The sequence below is a fragment of the Podarcis melisellensis genome, assembly GCF_964234715.1.
Source record: "Podarcis melisellensis genome assembly, chromosome: Z".
NCBI lineage: Eukaryota > Metazoa > Chordata > Lepidosauria > Squamata > Lacertidae > Podarcis > Podarcis melisellensis.
The window spans coordinates 22768303-22778489 of NC_138547.1; positions in this window are offsets into that span (position 1 = coordinate 22768303).

Below are 10187 nucleotides of genomic sequence, written 5' to 3' on the forward strand. Positions count from 1 at the left end.
ATAAAAATGCCATTAAAAAAAACAATGCAAGAAAGTTCCATGTTTAAACGTGTTACAAGTTATAGCTGAAAATAATCAGGAGGATGATTCCTACCAACCAAGAAAGAAATATGTTGATTTTTAAGTGTGAATTGTATTGACGCTGTTTTAAGTGTGAATTGTATTGACGCTGTTTTTTTATGAGCCAGCAAAATATAATCAGGATAATTAGGGGGGAAATACAGTCGCTTAATGATGTGATATTTAATTGCACCTTTATGAATGAGCTGACACATTAGAGCAAATCTCTGTTGAACACATTCAACCTGTAGTGAATTGTTCCATTGACTCAATGTGTGTGTGCCCTTAGACACCTCCAATGTAACACCTATTCCCACAATTAGAAAATGTGAAGTAAGCAGGATCTTTTGGGAATGTAACTATGTTTAGAGAAGGATGTTCTTTTCCAAACAGGATTCCAACACAGGATGAATGACTTGTGATTGTTTTCTCAAGGTGCATTCTAGAATGACTTTCAAACAGATTTACATGGCTGCCAAATTTGCTTCTGTAGTGTTTAATTCATTGATTCTGGAGTCTTGTAGGGAGAATCTTTATGATACATCTGCAAAGGTTGTAAAAACATCCTGTGCTCTTTCATACTGGTGTCCTTATAATATTATGCTGAACGCTTTCCTGTCCCTACCAGTGGAAGACATTGGCATGGTGTGAGGAAATTGTTATGTGTATATTCTTCACACAGTGCATAGTTAAACTATGGAATTTGCTACCACAAGATGTAATGATGACCACTAATTTGAACAAGTCAAAAAGACAATCTGGCAAGTTCATGGAAAGAGGCTGTTAATGACTACTAGCCATTATGGTTATGTTCTACTTCTACTGTCCGAGGCAATCTGTTGCTGGGAGTCACAAGTGGGGAGTGTACAATGGTACATCAGGTTACATATGCTTCAGGTTACATACGCTTCAGGTTACAGACTCCGCTAACCCAGAAATAGTGCTTCAGGTTAAGAACTTTGCTTCAGGATGAGAACAGAAATCGTGCTCTGGCGGCGCGGCGGCAGCAGGAGGCCGCATTAGCTAAAGTGGTGCTTCAGGTTAAGAACAGTTTCAGGTTAAGAACAGACCTCTGGAATGAATTAAGTACTTAACCTGAGGTACCACTGTACTATTGTGCTCAAGTCCTGCTTGTAGGATTTCCAGAAAAGGTATCTGACTGGCTACTTTGAGAACAGGATGTTGGACTAGATGCTCCTTTGACTTGGCCTAGTTGAGCTCTTCTTACATTTTGTTTACCTGGACAAATAGCTGTCTTGATTCAGATGATGCTGAAAACCCATAGGAGTTTCCAGGGCCAGCACTACCACGAGCCTTTCTGAAATAGTCACCTGAAGCAGCACTCTGGGAGAGATGGCAGATCTAAGGGTCTTAGTTGATCACAAGCTTAACATGAGTGAACAGTGTGATGCAGCAACAAAGCAAGCATCAACAGAAGTGTAGTCTCTATTTTCAAATATCTATAGGGCTGTCACATGGAGGATGGAGCAAGTTCTTTTCTTCTGCTCTGGAGAATAGGATTAGAACCAATGGCTTCAAGTTACAAGAAAGGAGATTCCGACTAAACTTCAGGAAGAACATTCTGACTGTAAGAGTTGTTTGACAGTGGAACAGATCCCACAAGACATGGTGGACTCTCCTACCTTGGAGGTTTTTATGCAGAGGTTGGGTGGCTATCTGTCATGTATGATCTGGTTGAGATTCCTGCATTACAGGGGGAGGTTTTTTTAACTCAGGGTAAAAAAAATTGTGTTATTCTTATTTCCCTTGCTTTCATATGTATACACCATAAGAACAGAGATATGATTAAAAATAAAATATCATAAAACAAAAGAAAATAGCATGGGTGTGTTGAATCTTATTGATAGTATTTTCATGTAACCCATACTACAGTATTAGCTGGAGGGATAATCCGTCCATATGCCTCCTTATTTGTAAATGACATAAATTAAACCATAATGCAAAAGGGGGGCTGTTTTTTTTTTACTAGACCTCTTAGAGACTTTCAGTTTATGAGATTTTTTTCCTAAGAAGGCTGTCTGCCAGACCCTTGAGTACCAAGAGTCCAAACTAACTAACTCAAACATTTTCCAAAATCTGGCTGCCTTTATATGGTGAGAGATGAGAACTATTTTAAATAATTACATGCTTTGCATGGGGAACAGGATTAATTTTATTACATTTATATCCTGCTCTTTCGTTTCAGAAGCTTAGAGCAGAGCAGCCCTACAGATGGCTCCATAGAGGCGGAATCTTTAAGCAATTACTATACATCAAATAGAGAAGCCTTCTCCAATTTGGTGTCTTCCAGCTGCTTTTGGACCACAGTGCTGGCTGGGGCTGATGGGAGCTGTAGTCCAAAAACAGCTGGAGTGCCCTGGTAGGAAAAGACTGAATACAGTGATCGTAATTCAGTTCAGAAAAGCAGAAATCATCTCTTCAAAGAGATACCGGATTGGAACAGCTTTAAATTTTGTGGTGTGTAAAATCAATTAAGACATCTAGACTTTTCTCACCCCCCACCCCCAATTTCCTCTCTGGTTAAAGCAATTGCCCTCTCACAGTGCATTTCCCCACTGAGCGGCTCTAAATAGTTTTAATTGCCTGCGGATGAGAAGAAGGATCAACCCCTGGAGATGTTTACTGAGCCTATACAGGTTTTACTCTCCCCTTGTGCTAGCTGGTGGAAGCCACTGCTGGAGAGAGACTGGCAGACAAGACCATTACATTGTTCTGAGCCCATCTGGTAACACCCCAGTTCAAGTGGTCATATCCAGGGCCGGATTTAGGTTTGATGAGGCCCTAAGCTACTGAAGGTAATGGGGCCCTTTATATGTGCAGCTGTCCTTTGTCAACAACAAATTGTCACTGGTTTTTGTGTTGAATATATCCTATATGGTAATTTATGGACTTAATAGGTACCTAAAGCCATTTGAACATAAGAAAATATGTATTTTAATCAAAGTAATTGTTGAATCGAAATACAATTAAGAAGTATATTAATAGTGAAATACAATCAAGAAGAAGTTTATTAATAGTGAAATAATTATTAAGCTCTAACTGTATGTAGGTTTTATTTTATTTGTTTTTTATCTTATATTTTGGAAAGGTACATCCGGTTTTTTCCCCTTTAAATTTTTTTGGGGCCTCCAAGAGAGTGGGGCCCTAAGCTATGGCTTGTTTAGCTTATATGTAAATCCAGCACAGGTCATATCAATTAGTTTCATTCTCCTTTTTTCTTTTGCTTGTCCTTTGTCCCCAGTAGGTCTGCACAGATACTTCACCTGCAATTTCAAATCTGTTTTATGTTGGAGCATCTGCATTCGAATAGAGGTCTTTGTCTTTTTCAGAATTTGGAGCCACCTTTAATCCCCATCTTCTCTCCCTTTCTGATATTCTGCTGCTTCCATTCCTCTTGTAACACCTAGCTGAGGTCCTTTTAGATGGCTTAAATCAGCCTTCAGTCTAGTGCCACCCCAACTTTTGGACTAGAACTCCCGTCAACCACATGGGAATTAATATAAGAGCATAAGAAGAGCCTATTGGATCAGGCTGAAGCCCCACCTACTTCAACATCTTGCTCTCACAGTGGCCAAGCAGATACTTATGGGAAGCATCCAAGCAGGACCTGAGGCAGAGTGAGCTCATCTACTCCACTCTCTGGCCTACAGGAGCACCAGGGTGGTGGCCGTTGCGGAGGGAAGATGAGCGGCACGAAAGGGCTGGCTCCGGAGAGGGGCTACTTAAAATGGCACTCAGCCAGCTCAGCCCAGCCCCCCTCCTCCTCTAGACAGGGTAGGGAGAAACCAGGAGGAGGGAGGGAGGGGGCACCACCATGGTGTGTGTGTGAGGGGGGAAATGGAATGGTGTAGGGAAAAAATGGCGCACCCGAACGAACAGAATCCCCACGCTGATCCATGGACACTCTGTGGGCCAGATCCTGAAGGCAATTGGGCCTGATCCAGCTGACGGGCCTTAGTTTGCCAACCCCTGATCTAAACTGACTGACATCAACTCACCAGCAGAGAAAGGTATTTTGCATCACCTCCTACATTTTATTATTATTTTCCATTTCACCATACACACAACCCAAGCACTGTCCTGTGATCAAAGGCAGAAGGTTCTTGCATAAAACATACAGGTTTGCTTAAATGCTTAAAAAAACAACCAAAAACCGAACGCAGCAAGGGAGACACCTAGTGGTTTCAACTACTTATTTGTGCTTTTATCTTGTGAGATCAGGATGCTGGACTCCACAGGCCTCTGGTCGGATCCAGAGGGCCTCTTCTTTCATACTTACTGCCAAGCTGCTGCTACTGTGTTTGAGGTCTGCCCTGCTCACTCTGCCTCACAGGGCCCTGGGCTTTTGCTTCTGAGGTTGTCCTGACAATACAAGGTCAGCTTTTCATTGGCCCTGCAATATGTGATCCTGCCCCCACTTCCTAAAACTGCCTTTTGTTCCCTTTGAGACTTACTTACTTATTAAAAGATTTCATTGAAGTAAATCAAAGAAAATAATGTGATAAAAGTAACAGAAGTACAAAAAAGCAGCCCAGTATATCTTAGAGAGACTTAACATTAGGTTGTTAAGGTACTTAAGACCATTAGGAAAATAAAATTTCACAATGTACTGAGGGAGCACTGTGTTTTTTGCATATAAGATAATATCCTACCGTACAGCATTTATGGGTTATTTTCTCAGCTAGTGCCAAACTCTACACATTTTGATACCAAAGCAAAAGTAGCATATCCTGCAAGGTTTTCCATTTTGGGGGCAGTTGAGGTTCTGACAGCTGGCAGCATCCATATCAAGAGTTCGAAGGAGCTGAAAGAGATTTATTAACTCATTTTCTTACTTTTATTTACCTGCCTTCCTTCTGCCATGGAACCCAAAGCAGTGGTGTTCGGTGGGTGAGTTCCCAAGCAGTCACCATTTGGAAACTGACCAGACCTAGACCTACTTAGTTTCACCAAGGTGGTAGCTTCATGTGCCTTCAGACCACATTCCACGAGGTCTTCCTCACAGCCTCAATGGGCTCATGGCCTGGCCACATATGGACAGCTGGTCACTGCACCTGGATCATGGTTCTGAGAACCTGCTTCCCAGAGATGGTCCTGGGCCCCCTTGCCTATGCGCCAGCTGTTTGTGAAAATCCCAGAAAGAGATGGTATCCAGTCCTACAACACTTTTCTCTCAGCAAAGGGGAGGGGGTCACATTGCAGCTTTCAGAACTGCTCTGCTAAGCATGAAGGTTGAAAATAAGGGGGGGGGGAGAGAATAATGCCACAACAACTCCCCACTCTGGGCCTCATTCCATGACTGGCTGGGTTTTATGGGGAATTCTGAGGTACTCAGTACAACAACTACCCTCAATATCTTCTAATGCTGCTGCTGCATTCATTATTAATGGCCAAGTCCTCAGGTCTTTATGCAAACTGCAGTGGGATGCTGAACATGCAGTTGTGGGTTGGGATTCTGTACGCTTGCATGCCAAACAGATTGGACGCTGTGTATTGGACTTGGAAGATATAGAAAATTTAGCAGGGGCACAATTCAGACTGACAAATGGATGCTTGAAAATGACTTTCCTCCACTAGATGGCACTTTTAATACATCATAGGAAATGTTTCTGTTTCCTACTATTACAGCCACAAATTACCCATTTTAGAATTGAGTTGATGATATTCAGTAAGTGATCACAACATAGTTCAGTTTATTGACCTCCACTGGCTTTCTCAATTCCTCTCAACTTTAACATGACTTACTGATTAACTGGTGTTCGTTGCTTTATAGAAATGCAAATAGACAAAAAAAGAAAGAAAGTGCATTTAAAGAGAGTGATCCTCCTTCATCTTTCGGAAAGAAAGCTTCATTTTGAAAGACTAATGTTACAGATTATTGCTTCTCACACCCTATGTTTAAAAACTCAAAAATATGGATAGGGCTATTAATGGCTACTAGCCATGATGGTTATGTTCCCTGTCCAGTGTCAGAGGCAGCATGTCTCTGTGTACCAGTTCATAGAATTGTAGATTTGGAAGGGACCCTGAGGTTCATCTAGTCCAACCCCCTGCAGTGCAGGAATCTCAACCAAAGCATCCATGACAAATGGCCATCCAACCTCTGCTTAAAAACCTCCAAGGAAGGAGAGTCCGCCACCCTCCTAGGGAGTGTGCTCCACTGTCAAACCACTCAGTGTCAGAAAGTTCTTCCTGATGTTTTCAGGATCCATTGGTTTGGGTCCTGGCCTCTGGAGCAGGAGAAAGCAAGCATGCTGCATCCCCCATGTCACAGGCCTTTAGATATTTGAAGATGGCTATTCATATCTCCCTCTCAGTCTTCTTTTAAACACACCCAAGTCCCTCAACTGTTCCTCATAAAGCTTGGTTTCCAGACCCTTGATCATCTTGGTGCACACATTTCTGCTTGTCAATATCCTTATTAAATTGTGGTGCCCAGAACTGGAAACACTACTGTGGGTGTGGTCTGACCAAGGCAAAATAGAGCAGTGCTATTCCTTCCCTTGATTCTTCTGTTGATGCAGCCAGTGGGGAGAGTTGCTGTTGCACTCAAGTCCTGCTTGCAGGCTTCACAGAAGAAGCATCTGGATGACCACTGTTGGAGATGGATGTTGGAAGAGATGAACCTTTGGCCTGATCCAGAAGCTCTCTGTGTTTTTATGCTCTTACAAATAGCTATTGATAAAACAACAACAGTGTGTGTGTGTGTGGGGGGGGTTTGGGAACAGTATGTGTAGCATAGCCCTCTTCAGGGAGAAGGCTCCCCATGATCTTGTGGTGGTTCCTTATGCATTTTATAAGCTTGGAAAATCATTGTTGTAAAATGTTTGCAGAACGTAAGTGCAGAACACCATGCTCCAGACAGTTATCTTGGTTAAAGATGAATGTATAGACATCTTTTATACACACACCTTGATATAATGCATTTGGGTATACTGTTTTCTTAAATGTATGCATTTTTGTGCACATTGTTTGAAGGATTGCATTGCATAGTTCAGGTAACTGCAAATTTTGAAGGATAGCTGTGTTTTGGTTCATGTATTGCTTGGAGAAGTGCAAATTGGGTAATTTCTCATTAAAATGCAAACAGAATTAAATTTATTCCTCCTCCCTAGTTCCAAGTGTGTATGGCAGGAAGCAGGGGGGCTGGGTGAGGAAGCAGGTGGGTGGCGGGGATGGAAGAGCAGGGATAATAGTTATGTGTGGCAGGCTGGCTGCTGCATTGCAGCAGGGGCAGCAGTTTGGGGCTTGTTGCTGTGTAGCGTGTGAAATAGCCTTCTGCCATTCCATTCAGTCTAGAAATAAATGCATGAGTGAAAAGTGTAACAGTGGTGTCAAAGGACCTTCCAGTGTCAGCAAGGGAGAAGCTTTGAAGTATTCTTTGTAGGTGGTTTGTCAATGTACAGCTGCAGTTTAAAGCAAATTGCTTTGCAGAATAGAGTAAGACGGGTTTAAAAATAGAAATGTGTGGGCAGTGAAGAAAACTCTTCCCAAGAAGGCAGCAAACATTTCTGAAACCTTAAATGAGTTCTATCTGTCAGCTGAAGATTTCGACACACGACTCTGATTTCAATAAAGCACAATTTGCAGTATGATAGCTTCTCAAAGGCATTATTAGGAGGTTATCTCAAGAAAGACATTGCCACAATATGTCACTCACAACCAGGTAAAAATAGCAAAAGATTCAGAAAATGCATCGTGAGGGGTTTTTGGGGGTGGGGGTAGGTGGGGAGTGGAGATAGAATGTTTGCATGAGTCCCTTCTAATTCTTCAATCCAGCAAGGGTTAAAATCTAATGGAGGATTCAATTGTTGGAATAACCTGGCCACCTTCTTGGTGAGTTAATGGTCCCTAAGTATGAGTTGTTAGAGTAGCAAAGGAAGTGGCCTCGTGAAAGAGAGCAAATGGTAGGTCTCTCCCTGACCTGGCTGGTAGTGAAAAGGACAGGGGTCAGAAGTGTGTGACCATCCAGGTAGGAACTTTTTCCAGCTGTACCTTAAAATTTTGGGGACTGAACATGGGACCTTCTGCATACAGAGAAGAGGCCCTACCTCTGAGCTTTCCCCTTGGATTAAGATACCTGATTAAAATACAGGTTTGAGACCTAAGGGTACAAGTTGTGCAAACACACCAGCCACGAATCCTGATGAATTTCACAGCATTAGGAATGTGAAACAGATTGTGGATCTTGTAAAGGACCATTAGAAATGGAACTTTTAATTGCCAGAGACTGAAGATGTTCCACAGCATTCTGCTAAGCTGTTACACACCACCATGCAACCTAAGAGACAGTGTGGTGTGACAGTTAGAGTGCTGGATGAGGACCTAGGAGACCAGGGTTCAATACCCCACTCATACATGAAGCTTACTGGGAAACTTTGAGCTCTGTCACTTACTCTCAACCTAACTTACCTCACAGGGTTGTTGTGAAGGTATAATGGAGAGGGGGAGAATCCTTGCATGCTTCCTGGATCTCACTTGGAGAAAATATGGGATATGAATGTAATAATGCAGGGGTGTGTGTGAAATAAACACAGAGGCTTATAGCCTGTCAAGGTGTCAGGCATCAATGACCACTTGACCTCTCCACATTTGCAGCATGATCTGACCTAAAGACATCCTTAAGCCACATTAGGCTTCCACTCTCTATTTTGAAGACTCAACTATGTGGCAAGAGCTTAGTATACCAGAATTAGGAACATAATAGTGCCTTATTGCTAACCTCAAGACTCAATCACTGCAATAAGGTTGTATTTTGTCGCCGTTGGGCTGGTTCAGAAACTCCAGCTGTGGCATAATGCTGTGCCTAGACTAGGATTTCCCAAACTTGGATCGCCAGCTGTTCTTGGACTATGACTCCCATCATCCCTAGCTAGAAGGACCAGTGGTCAGGGATGATGGGAATTGTAGTCCAAAACCAGCTGGAGACCCAAGCTTAGGAAACCCTGGTCTCAACTGTTGGTGGGACCAGACTACCACTAGCACATAACCGTTCGTCCTGGTTTGAGTTCATCTTGGCTCAAATCAGACGAACCCCCCCTTCCTGGTGAAGATCCTTATATTTCAGCTGACTTTTTAAGTATGTTTTCTTATTTTATGGCTAGTCTTAGCTGGTTTTATCTTCACCTTATATTTTGTAACCTTACACCCCTTAGTGACTATGGTGGAAAGCAGCATATAAATTGTTGAAAATTCACATGTAAATAAAACAGTACAATGAAGGTGCCTGCCTAATGCACATTTTGGAAAAGTAAAAATAATAAGCAGCAGGTACAAAAGCACGTCAAAGTGCAAGTAGATAAATAGGTACCACTCTGGCGGGAAGGTAAATGGCATTCTGTGCGCTGCTCTGGTTTGCCAGAAGCGGCTTAGTTATGCTGGCTCCCTCGGCCAATAAAGCGAGATGAGTGCCACAACCCCAGAGTCGGCCACGACTGGACCTAATGGTCAGGGGTACCTTTACTGCAGGGCAGTGGAGAAGCAGCAACAGTGCTGCAGGGACTTCCTTTCCTGCCACAACCCTGGCAAAAAATACTAAAAAAATAAGAAGAGCCTGCCTGAGCCGACCAAAAGCCCACCTACTACAGCATCCTGTTTTCATAGGGGCCATCCAGATGCTTGTGGGAAGCCCTCAAGCAGGACTCAAGTGCAGCAGCAACTCTCCCCACTTGCGATTCCAAGTAACTAGGATTCGGAGGCATATTGCCTCCAACAGTGGATGTACAACCTAGCCATCATGGCTGAAAAACCATTGATACTCCAAAAAAATGGTCTTTTGAAGCCGACCAAGTTGGCGATGTCCCAATCACCAAGTTGGTGGCAATTCCCACCTCTGAGGTTGTTGTTTGTACTGGGAGCAGCGGCACCAGCTCATGGGGGGCCGAACTGTTTGGAGCCACCTCAATATTGGGTGAGGTCAAGTGCAGAGAAAGCCAAGTGCAGAGGAGGCCAAGCGCAAGAGAGGAGCCATTGTCCATTGAGGTGGCTTGGTGCTCGGCACTCGGCTTAGCATGCTCAGCGCCGCTTGACACAGCAACACTGGCACGGGGTGCTTGGTGCATGCAACTTCCTCCCAACCATGCAATGTCATGCGTGTGCAACGTCAG